Consider the following 13,090-nt stretch of genomic DNA (forward strand, 5'->3'; position numbering starts at 1 on the left):
CCATGAACTGGTGCTCTTCAATGCTGTCTGTGGACCAGTGCCAATCCACAAACTGTTTGTTACCTGTCTGCGACAGGACACACGTAAAAAATTGGTATTTAAAAACTTTCATGGCAAATTGACAGTAATATTATGTCTATTGAATTTAGTATTTTTAAAAAATGGAGCTTATATATTATGTCTGTTTTCATTTGTTTTTCAATGATTCATTTTTTATATGCTACAAAGTTTCTGCAACAAAAAGACAAGAAGCCTTGATTCTTCAGTTCAGATAATATGAGAAGCAATGGGCTGGACTGTCACTATTATGGCAATCCAAGCGGATATGTGACAGTAGCAGTGGAAGTGAAAAGGAGGGAATGATTACAAGTCATGGTAAAGAGTGAGAATACACAGGAGATGATGCTCTGCTGGGCTGGACGGGCCTGTAGGATGGAGACAGAGAGATGTATGTCAATCCCCCAGGCACATTCTCGCTTGGAAGACTGGAAGAAGGAATGCCATTCACTGAGACGAGAATACAGGTTTCATATTCTCCCTCTTGGTTTTGTGTGTGGGGATGGGGAGGGAGAGACTGAGAATGGAGTTATGAGAGGGCATTTGGTACGGGACATGACACACTTATCTGTCAGAGAGCCCGGTGGAGATGTCTGATTAATAGCATACTATAGCGTTAATTAGAACTTCAAATCCTGGCTCTTCTACAGATTGCTTGATCTCAAACAGGTTACCAAACATCCCTTAGCTTCAATTTCCTCATCTATAAATATGGAAAACAATACTATTTATATTTTGTAGGACTGTTACAAGGATTATGTTCTGTGGGCCTGGACTCAAAAGAAGGATCTGGGTGGAAGATTCAGATTTTACAATCAGCTGCGTATATGTGACAATTAAAATCATGCAGATAGATGAGGCTACTGAAAGGGGAGTAAGAGTCAGGGGGCATCACCATCTAAGAGGGGCAGCAAAGGAAAAGAAGAATGTTCCAGAGGCAGGAAAATCAGGACAGTAGAGAGCAAAGGAAGAGTTTCAAGAAGAAGGAAGTGGTTGGTGTTAAACGTCTTAGAGAGGTCAAGTGCAATGAAGCCGAGAGTGGCCACTAGATTTGGCAACCAGAGGACCAGTGACTTTAAAGAGGTGCTTTCAGTGGAGCAGTGGGAGCAGAAGCCTGACTTCGGTGGCCCAAAGAAAGAATGGAAAGTTAACAAGGCAAGTGTAGCTGACAATTCTTTCAAGGCACACAGCTGTGAACAAAGAGAAAACAGAAGGTCACACTAGAAGAAAATATGGTACAGAGGAGTGTTAAATCCTTTTACTTTTGTTTGTGTCTAAGATGGAAATAACTTAAGGTATATTTCTGTGAGGAAGGAAAAGCAAAGAACAACAAAATGTGAAGGTGGAGCAGACAAGAGGAAATGCTGGCAGAATACACCAGATGGCTAGGAAGACATCAAAGAACTCCAGCAGAGAGACTAACCTTGATGGGAGCTGGGCACTCTCCTCCTCCAAGCCTGGGGGAGAGGAGGTGGAGTTAGGGAAGAAGTGAGGATACACAGGAGCACGCAAAGCTGAGGGTGTGAACAGAGGACAGCCTCCATGTTCTGCGACAGAGGAGGCAAGGCCATCTGCCCAGAGCCAAAGGCAGTTGTGGAGAAGGCATAGGAGGCTTGAGGAGAAAAATAAAAAACAGATGCTATGGGAAAAGACTAGGCAGTGGTGATCCAAGGACAAAGCACAGCTGGGAGTTCAGCAAGCCCACCAGAATTTGTCAGACCTCCAGGCTCTATAAATGTCTTTAGAGTGCTTACCAGCCCAGGTCTCAAAGAAGAGAAAGTGTATTGTGTGTATTTTATCATAAATGAAAATAAAAAATTAATGAAAATTAAAAGAAAGAAAGAAAGAAAGAGAAAGAAAGAAAGAAAACAAAGAAAGAAAAAGAAAGAAAGAAAAAGAAAGAAAGAAAAAGAGAAAAGGAAGGAAAAGAGAAAGAAAGGAAGGAAGGAAGGAAGAAAGAAAGAGTAGATGGTTAATCCAGGGTTAAACGTAGGGAGGATGTGGTGAGAAGCTAAGGAGAAAATGCACAGAGGATGGTGGCAAGAGAGCAAGTGATTAACTGAGGGGTTCAAGTTAGAAAACAGAACAAAAAGTAAAGCTATGGCAAACACCATGGTGAACAATTTGAATAAAAGAAGCAAACTTCCCAGACATTAATCCCTTCAAACTGCTACCACATTTTCTGAGAAAATGAAATGAAATGGGATGTCTTTTCACATCAACAAGCCAAAACAACTTTAAAGAATAAGCCTAATCTAAGTAAGGCTTCTTGGGCAGATACAAGAATTGGTATATTCTATTAGGTACTATAGCAGCTTGCTACACTCAAACTAGGCCTTCACAATAAAGGATTATTCTTCTGAATAAGTTAAATTATTTATTTAAATAGAGCTAAAAGCTCTATGTGTGAGACAGCGTTTATATCTTCTAAATCATTTCCCAAAGGAAATTTCATTAAATTTCTGAAGGGATGGCTAATTAACAAATAAAGTAATAATTTCTCTAATGAGCAATCCTTTTCCATCAAAAGAGGTTTTATTTTAAAGAAGTTTAAGCTTAAAAAGAAAAGAAGACTAGAATTTATAATAAAGTGACTTTTTTCTATACAAATCTAACCTGGCAAAACATTACCCAACACCACCACTACACTCAAAGAAAACCCCTTCCCATTAACCACAACGCCCACTTTAAGTTGCAAGTTCAGATATATCACTATCTCACCAGAATCTGAAGGGTAGTCATTAACATTGATCAAGTTTGGAAGAAGTGTTAAGTGCCGTGGTCCCTTTCTCTGACACATCCTGTTTGCTTACACTTCAGTGTAAAAGCAGTGTCATAAAACACAAACACAGAAAGTCCTCCATACATTCCTACTTTTACCACTAATAACTGTGTTTTCACAAACCGCATTTAATTTTCCGGTTGACAGGCCCAAGGTCACAGCCCAGGATGCAGGATCCAAGTAAGGTCTTTCTCTCTTCTGTTCCCTCACCCTCCTTGTCTCCCTTGTGAAGAGAGAAGAGAAGTGAATGGATAATTGGGGGTGGGAGGTGGAAAGATCAGAGAGAAGTGATTCAGTTCATGAGCACCACACACTCACTTTACCTATCTGGTTCTAAGAGAGACTAAGATTTATTTTTCCCTTTCAAGCTACCCTAAAGTTCACTTCAATACATATGTTCCACTTCCAGTATGACAGAGTAATTGGTACCAGACTTTTCCTCCTCTCAAACAACTACTAAACTGGACAGAATGATGCAACTATTTTCAGGTACTGGCTAACACAGCAAGAATGTGACGTCTGAGAGAGGAAAGGGTAAGCCCACACTTGCTTGGTTCTCTGCCTTGGGACATCAACTGTAGTACAGTGAGCTGGAGTCCAAGCAGAGAGGGGCTGCGAGGCAGAGACAGCGTACTGTAGAGGAGGGGGGAGGGGGAACCACAGAAGTTTGTGTAAGGGTTCCCTGAGAGTTCTTAACCAATGCAGGACACAAAACTACAAGGGCTTACAAAAGAGGGGCTGCATTAAGGTTAATATGGAATAGAAATATAAGAGGTCAAGCAGCCTAAGAGAAACACTGGCAGTCTAACCCAGTCTGAACAAAGAGAATTCATTAACACTCTGAGCATGAGACACTAGAAAGGCTTTGCTGTAGGAGTAAAAAGCACACCCAGAATAAGGCCTGCTCTAGACCCACACTAACAAAGTCTAAAACCAAGCCCTAATAAAATCCACAGTAGAAACAGAATTTGCAGGATGAGTCTCGCCAAGTTAAAGGGGCCTAAGAAAAAACCTTGAGCTTTCCACACACCTGCCATAGCAAAATATAAAGCCAAGCCTATACAAGATGAGTAGCCAGTAACTAAACTGCCTAATAAAACAAAAATCAACACTCTACAGAACAATTTTTAAAACATGCAGCATCTAAAGTAGATTATAAACTTTAGTGCGGCTATTATAAATGTCTCAAAAAGTAAAGGAAAATGTGTTTAAAAACAACAACAGAGGAGAATATATGAACAGATGTGACTCAGCAGAAAAATCAGAACTAGAAAGGAAAAAAAAAAAAACCAAATGGGAGAAAAAAATGGAAATTCTAGGGCTGAAAGGTTCAATAACTAAAAATGAAAAAGTCATTGAATAAACTTAGCAGTGGATTGGAGATAGCAGAAGAGTCTATGAACTTGACAGATCACTACCAATTACCAATTTGAGGAATAAAGAGGAAAAATAAGTTGAAGAAAAATGAACACAGCATCAGAGATTTGTGGAACAATATCAGATAGTCTAATACACATGTAATAGGAGCCTCAGAAGAAGACCATAAGAATAAAGTAGAAAAAAAATCTGAAGAAATAATGGTTAAAATGTTATTGTTTGATGAAAATACTATTTACCAGATCCCAAATTTTAAAGCTCATCAAACTCCAAAGACAATAAATACAAAGAAAATCATATCTAGTTTCATCATGGTTAAATTGCTGAAAATCAAAGAGAAAATCTTTAAAGGAGTTCGAAAACAATACATTATATACAGGAGAAAAATAATGCAAAGAATGCTAACTTCTCATCACAACAACGGGGACCAGAAGGTGACAGAACAATATTTTTAAAGGGCTAGAAGAAAAAAAACTGTCCATTCAGAATTCTCTACCTAGTGAAAAATGCTTCAAAAAGAAGATAAACATAATTTCAAATAAAATGAAAGCTGACAAAGTTCTTCTCAAGCAGATATGCACTACAAGAAATTATAATAAAAAGATTCTTCAGGCTAGAGGGAAACGATACCTTATGGAAACTCAGATCTTTAAGAAGGAAAGGAGGATACCAAAAATGATGAATAAGTTATTAAAAAATAAAAGTTTATATTTTTTATTATTCTTAAAGTTTCCTTAAAAGATTATATTTTTAAAATATCTGCATAAAATAAGAATAAAATGTGAGCAGTTTTGAACATATATAGAAATAAAAGATGACAACAAGAGCATGAAAAATGGAGAGGGTGAATAAGGAGAATTATATTAAGTTATATTTGTGAATTGAGAAGGAGAAATGGATGTGTCAAGTGAGGAGTAGGAGGTGTGAAGCAGGAAGTGAGACAGGTCAGGTGTAAAATGTGAAGTGGTACAATTATGAATATAAACAGACTTTAAAAAGTTATGGTTGCATATTATTAGCCCCAGAATAATCAATGAAAGAGTAATTTAAAACATGCATAGCTAAGAAACCAATATCGAAAATAAAATGAAATATTAAAAAATAGTCAATTAACCCAAAAGAAGGCAGTAGAAGAGAAACAAAAACAAAAGGGACAAATGAAAACAATGGCAAAATGGCAGACTTAAACCCAACCACATAATTACATGAATTGTAAGGGGATTAAACATTCCAACTAAAGGGGAGAGATTGTCATATTGTATTAAAAAAAAAAAAGCAAGATTCATCTATTCACTGTCTATAAGAGATGGTTTAAAATTTAAAGACACAAATAGGTTAACAAAGCAGAATGAAACTTTATAATGATAAAAGGAGAAATTCATCAGGATAAGACACCATTCTTAAATATGTATGTACCCAATAATAAAGCTTCAAAATTCATAAACAGAAAATGACAAAACTCAAGAGAGAAATAGAAACACCTGCAATCATAGCTGGAGATTTTATCATTTTTCTCTTCATAATTGATAGAACAAATAGACAACGAAAAAGTAAAGCCACAGAATATACGAAAGATACTATCAACCAATTTGGTCTAACAGACATTTATAGAACACTACACCAAACAACTACAGAATACATATGGATCATTCACCAAGATGGTCCATACACTGGGCCATAAATCTCAATAAACTTCAAAAGACTGGAACATGAAACAGTCTTTTCAGAGACTATGTTCTCTGACCACAATGGAAATAATTAAAAACCAACAATAGTGAATCTAGACAACATCTAGCTATTCGGAAAAGAGAAAATACACTTCTAAATAATCCACGAGTCAAAGATAAACCACAAGGAATTTAGAAAATATGTGAAAAAAATAATAAAAAAACAAAATATCAAAGTTGAGATAAATTTACTGCTTTAAACTTGTATTAGAAAAAGGTTTTAAAATGAATGATCTAAGTTTCCATCCTAAGAAGCTAGAAAAGAATAGCAAATTAAACCTAAGTACGAAGGAGAAATAACAAAGGGCACAAATCAATGAAACAGAAAACAGAGAAACAACAGAAAATTAAACAAAACATGCTGATGGAGGGCAAGAAAGCAGTGTTATTGGCTCTAATTCATATTTTCCCAGAAACTGGCCTAAAAATCCACATATATCAAGTCCTGGTGGATCTCCAAGACCAATTTCTACTACTCCTCAAAAGTCTAGTTAGGCTCATTACAGAGACAGATCAGAACTGGGTCCTGAGCTAGAGGCAGGGGTCCTGTTCAACAAGCCCAACAGTCTTACATCTGTCCCTCTTTCAAGAAGACCTGGTAAACGCAAAGTCATTTAGCCAGTGAAAATGCTAGCTGTACCCAAATTTAGAAAAAGACATATGTTCTACCCTTCCTCTTAAATAAAAAACTAGGGAATTTTTTTTTTGGAGGGGGGGTGGTGGTGGTGGTAAATCCTAGTATTTAAAATGGATAAGAGAGCTACTATTTAAAGGAAACCTCTTATGATCGCTTCAAAAGTAAAAAAGTATTCTTAAGCAAAAAACTATATTTACCTCATCTACTCATCTATTTCTGTATTTAGATTTTGTATATTTTTTCTTAAAAAGGGAAACCCCTTCTTATTTTAAGTTTCCATTTAAAATTTTAACTGAATACTTCCCAATAGTAAAAATGGAAAAGAAAACACAGGCCTCATTTTTAAGCATTTGATTTAAAGTGCTAACTTCATTTAGGGTAATCAGAACTCTGAGTCTCATTATGCAGAAATATAATCATCCTGAAGTAGTTCAGGTTACAGTTATGTGAAAGGAATCTCCACAGCTAGCATCTTGTTCTGAATCTCAGTGACCCAGCAGCCAAACCTATATATAAACTAAGTCGGTCCTTGACGCTAAGCCATGCCTTCACAAATCCTGAAAGCACACACAGCCACCAAGCACAATGCCTTCTCTGCCTCTGACCCATATGTAAGACCATCACATGTTGCAAACATCTCAGTTTCACTCAAGCACGCTGGTGTGGCCACTTCATTTTTGTACCTGTATCCTGTCCTCTTCACTCTCCTCAGCCCAAAGGCCTCTCTTTTCTCCCCTTTTAATAGACTAGTTCAATGTAATCTTTTCAAATCCCTAGTTTCTTTCAGCTTCTTAAAATCAATTCAACCATTACTGGAACAAATATCCTGCTCTGACCTGTTCTACTACCCTCCATAAAATGGCACACTATTTAAAAATAGTATAAAAAGTAAGATGCCTGTTTTCTTAGGATGAAAAGGTTAGAAGGATTGTAATAATAAAATGCTTAAGTAAGCCCTGAAAAAATTAACCCAGTGAGACTTTCACAGATATTACCTTCCCCCTCTATGGTAACTCCTTGAACAATCTAGTAAAAGCAACTTGATTTATAGTAAACGTGACATTACCTAGTCATCATTCTAAAGTAATCGGACCAACCTGGAAGACGATCCAGTGCAGGCCTGCTTCTTGGTAGCCATTGTCCATAGCATTTCATTTATAATTAGACTGTGCAGTGTTAATTATGCTGGCTGCCCTACCAATGTTCTACAGAGACTACAGGGAGAGGTCAAAGCAATCATTCCCGAATTATGAGTCACTGCACCCTCTCCACACTACACACCACTGGCAGCCTCTCAAACCTGGAAAATGGAAGTTGTGCACACTACATGCTTATATAGCCGCTTACATTTAGGATGAAATACTAAGTTACAAAACCTGTTCCATATACTTTCTAAAATACATTTTAATCCTGGTAACTTTTTGCTTATCAAAGAATTACAGGTTGAGGAAGAAGGTTTAGAAAATTTTCAAGGCCTGATTTATCCCACAGAGAAGAGAATTTCTGCGTAAGTGAACTATAATTTTAAATTTTGCTTCACACTTAGATAATTCTCCAGGGAGGAGCTCTTAACTCATTCACCTTTGTACGCCTGGTGCCTAGCAGAGAAGAAGGCTGCAATAAATGCTGAAATCAAAGCAGCAATACCCAACACATTAAAATGAAGTATTAATTAAAGAAAATTACATCCATGTCTGCTCATAAATTCTTTAAGAGCTGAAGCCAGGTTTATTGAAGCTTGGAATAAGATAAGATTAATATGCTAGCTCTGAGATTAAGGAAGTCCTTCTAACACCTGCTATGAGGCTAGGTTTAATAGCACTTCAGTGATTATGAGCTCTGTCACTGCACTTCATTTTTACTGGACACTGATTCTTCAGACTACATTTCCTCTTCATTCCTCAAAGCCAGCATATAATTTAAATCAATTATGGTTTAGGAGGCATAAAGTGCAGTGAAGAGAAGCTGGGGGTTCTAGCTCTGCCTCTACCACTTAATGTGTGTTGGAACCTCAGTTTCCTCATTGTTAAAATGGGAATAATAATTGCCCTGTCTGCTTTATCACAGGGGTCAGATAAGTGGGTCACAATACTGTGCAAATTATTTAGTGCTACGTTAACAGTTTACTGCTAATATATTACATAATTAGGGGAGGAATTTCAAAACCACAGACAAATAAATGTATCTTCTACTTTTCAGCCTAGTATTTCTAATATTTCTCTTTAAGATCCATTAGTACAATTTTCCCCTCACAACTTTTATTATAAAATATGATACTTAAATGTCACTCGCAGAACATATCAGTAAATAAATTCAGAAAATAAGAAGAGTCTGGAAATCTCATTTTGTCTTCTGTGCCATAAATATCAAATGACAGCTTAAGCAATAACTCTGACCTCTTGATGTCTTTTAGGCTCAGCAATGTCCATGGAGGATTTCAGCCTGTTTGGAACAGGATAACTTCAGATAATTGTATCTGATTCTCAGAGATTTTAATACACAGGTTTTACATTTTAAGTCATCTGACTCCTAAGACACTTGTCAAATGGCCGCCTTAATTATAAAGACACTACAACTCTTCCCAAAATATCCCTAGAGATTAAGTGTATCTAAAGGCCACACTCATTTGCTATAATTGCACTTCCACAATAAAACTCAGATATCCAATGACAGCAACAATGTGTAAGAAGGTAATTTAAACTTATATAATGCTTAACATTTTCTGGCTCAAATAACTTAAAAGGCAGCATGATACAGACACTGATTTTACTTTACCAAACTAAAACATTCAGTCAATAAATTTTCTACCATTTTCAAATTCTACACTGCATTATATTTACTGAATCTAATCTCTAATCATAGCTGCTATTTTCTGTGCAGTTTAGTGGTCCTATGAGCAAAAATCAACATTTCAATGCTAGAGGGAAGGAGCAAAGAAGATTAACTACTTGCTAGTTTAATGTTGCAGCTATGAAGTACATTATTTTAAATATCTATCAAAGAGAACATTTAAGATGAAAAGCAGGTGTTTTGCCAGAGAATGCCAATGATCAAGGCGAGTACCAAACAGAAACAAGAGCCATAGCACATAAAGAATCCCACTGTGAAATGCTTCAGATATAGAATTTAATGTAAAGGATCAATGAGAGGAACAAATAAACACCTATAGTTTAATACAAACCTTAATTGTAAAACAAGAAATAAAAAATGAGGGAGGAATCATTTCCTTCAGTAAAGGAAGGACACTTTCTACCTCAACAAACAAGGTAGATGTTCCTTTTAACCTATGCCCACTTAAAACTCCAAATTAAGCAATGTTCTCCATTCCCTCTGGACAATATTTTCTGATGCCAAGTGACCAATGAATGTCTCCAACTAAAGGGCTACTCTCTAGAAGGTTCAAGCACTTATGCCCCCACCAAAGCAGCTGTATTCTTACCAAGAATTAAGTGTCTGCTCGCAAATCAGTTTATGCTAGTTAACATTACAATTATAATTATGCAATAATTAAGTATTGCATTAAATGAAAAAAATACAAAAAGAAAATTGTTTCTATGAAAAATGAGCTATGCATCAGAAAGACCCTACAAAGGTGAGTCCCCAAAATAACACTGCTGCCAAATGAAGTATTAGCAAGAAAAACAAAAAAGATTGGGCAAGAGGGTGTCCTAGAAGAATGTTTACACCCAGGCTCCAAAGTGTACAAGTTCTCAAACCACTTGAAAAAAAAAAAAAAAGGACCTGCAAATGACAGATGCATCAAAGGCAGCACATACATAAGGAAGAAGATGTAAGCAGAACTCTAATCAGTGGACCCACACGCAAAATAAAAACTTTAGTCAATGAGACATTATTAGCAACTAAGTTTACATATTTGACTTGAAATGCTAAAGGAATGTAGTTTTCTTTATGGCTTCCATTTTTAACAAGGTTTTAAAAATTATTCATTATGTTTGAGATGATGTTAAAGGGACGTTGATATAAGTCTAAGGCTCACACCTAAGAGTTCATCCTGACGGTCAAGAGCACACAACTATTTTTAAACACAAACCATAATGTGTGCACTTACCTGTGAACATCTAAAGAACCATTTTACTATAACACTTAAGAACCTAGCTCTACAATGCTATACTCATTAATGAATTTAAACCAGGTAATTTTAGAAATCATGTTTCATCAATACACGTCAAAAGCCTAAAACATGTTCCTTGAACAAGTAACTCCACAAGAGGAATTACTTTTAAGAGTAACTGCACAGACACATATATGAGTGTTTACAGCAGTCTTGTTTACACAGCAACAAAAAGGAAACAACCTACTTCTGTAACATCAGGGGATAGGTATATTCACACCTAATAAAATATAATGCATACATAAAAACTACATCTATTTTACACATGAAAAGGTTTTCAAAATATAGTATTAAGAGGCAGGTTATAGAATTTTAAATAGACATTCATCTTGCTGGATACACTGTAAATGTTAGTGGTTACTTCTGGAAGATGGAGTTATAGGTATGTTGGGTGTTTTTATTATTTATATTTTCTACTTTTTATATGTAAAAAACAGGAAAAGGCTGCTAACATGTACATATCATGTTTTAATGTCAAGATCTAACATTATTAAATTAATGAAAAATTATCAACACTGTTGAGGTGTCTTAGAAATGGCCCTAGATAGTGAAATCAAGAAACCAGGATAGAATTTGCTAATAATCTCTCATGACCTCCTATTAGGAACTGGAGTTTGCATCCACCCCTTAAATCTGTACTGGCCCTGTAACTTGCTTTAAGCAATGGAATGCAGCAGAAGCAACACTGTAAAATTTCCAATCCCAGCTTTTAAAAGGCCTTGTAGCTTTCCTTATTTCTCTTCTGCTGACCTGGGAGCCCCATGAGAAGAAATCTGAGCTAGCCTCCTTGATGATGAGGAACCACATGGAAAAACAAGCCTAGCCAACAGACAGTGCTAACTGCCAGATATGGGAGTGAAGTCATCTTAACTCTTCCAGCTCCAAATTAAGCTGCCAGATGATGGCTGCCACAAGTGACCTCAGGCAAGAATGGTGGAAGAAACACCCAGCTGAGCCCAGTACAAAGTGCTGACCTACAAAATCATGAGCAAATGAACGGTTGCTGTTTTAAGCCATTAAGTTCTATGATTTATTATGCAGCAATATAGATGACTAATCTATCCATCATCCACACAATATACTATTAATGTTTTGGATGTACTATTCTTACAGACTACTTTATCCTCCTAAAACAAAATTAAGATTATACTGTACATACTAGTTCTATGATTTCTCTGGCATCTTTGAAATTGGAACAAATGCAGGGCCTCATGGTTATTTTAAACTTCTTCATTAGAAGTGAATCTTTGCCCTCGTAGGGCTGCTTTCAGGGGACCAAACAGGTGAAAGTCCGATGCAGCAAGATCAGGACTATAGGCAGGATGCTTTAACACCTCAAAATGAAGTAATCCACAACAGACTTAAGTTTCAAAAAGTTTGTGTGAGATGGGTACCAAAGCAACTCACAGAAGAGCATGAACAGAAGCGTTTGGATATCTGCAAACAAAATTTGGACCGATACTCTAAGGAAGGTGAAAGTTTCTTAAAGAGAATCATTACTGGTGACAAAGCATGGATTCATCACTATGAGCCTGAGAGTAAATGGTAGAGTATGGCATGGAAACATCCTCAATCGCTGACCAAGAAAAAGTTCAAAAGTCAACCATCAGCTGGAAAATTGATGCTTACCATTTTCTGGGATTCTCAAGGGCCAGTACTGGAACATTATCAGGAAAAAGGTTCAACAATCAACAGTGCTTGTTACAGTGAGATGCTTACTGAAGACCTGAAGCCTAAACTTCAGATTAAACGCAGAGGACCGCTATCCAAGGGCACTGTGGTCTTGCATGACAACGCACGTCTGCACACTTCTGCCCACACTGTCGACACTCTGCAAAAACTTCGTACTGAGGTGTTAAACCGTGCTCCCTGCAGTCCTGATCTTGTTCCACTGGACTTTCACCTGTTTGGTCCCCTGAAAGCAGCCCTACGAGGACAAAGATTCACTTCTGATGAAGAAGTGAAGACAGCAACACATTCGTGGCTAAGAGCTCAGCCTAAAACATTTTTTACTGAGGGAATACAAAAGCTTGTTGACAGATGGACAAAGTGTATTGAAAAGCAAGGGGACTATGTTGACAAATAATGTATTCGTCTTTTCTGAAAGTTAATTAAAATAAATTCTACGGCCAGAGTGTGGATAATTTTTGACTCACCCTCGCACATGTCATCTCTTTTAATTTAATCCCCACAACATTCTATGGATGAAGAAGTAAGAGTCAGGGAGGTGAAAGAACTTGCTAGGAAGTGCACAGCTGAGTTCCAAACTCATTTTTCTGAACTTCAGTAACTAAACCCTTCAGCACCATGTGACATGACTTAAAGTAGCCAAGGAGTGTCACACCAGGCCCTTTGTGCAGAGACAAACTCCATGTCTT

General features: G+C 36.9%; 1 protein-coding gene across 5 annotated transcripts in view; it reads right to left on the bottom strand.

The window, feature by feature from the left end:
- LNPEP (leucyl and cystinyl aminopeptidase) overlaps positions 1-13,090 on the bottom strand; it is a 97,189-nt gene that overhangs the window by 63,379 nt on the left and 20,720 nt on the right. The window contains exon 1 of one of the 5 annotated variants that reach the window (XM_057738615.1): positions 2,963-2,971. The exons of the other annotated variants lie outside the window; for them this stretch is intronic. The gene's annotated coding sequence lies outside the window, so the exon portion shown is untranslated. Of the gene's footprint in view, positions 1-2,962; positions 2,972-13,090 lie in introns of those variants that run through there. 5 annotated transcript variants of the gene reach the window in all.

Source organism: Hippopotamus amphibius, chromosome 1 (genome assembly GCF_030028045.1).
Source record: "Hippopotamus amphibius kiboko isolate mHipAmp2 chromosome 1, mHipAmp2.hap2, whole genome shotgun sequence".
NCBI lineage: Eukaryota > Metazoa > Chordata > Mammalia > Artiodactyla > Hippopotamidae > Hippopotamus > Hippopotamus amphibius.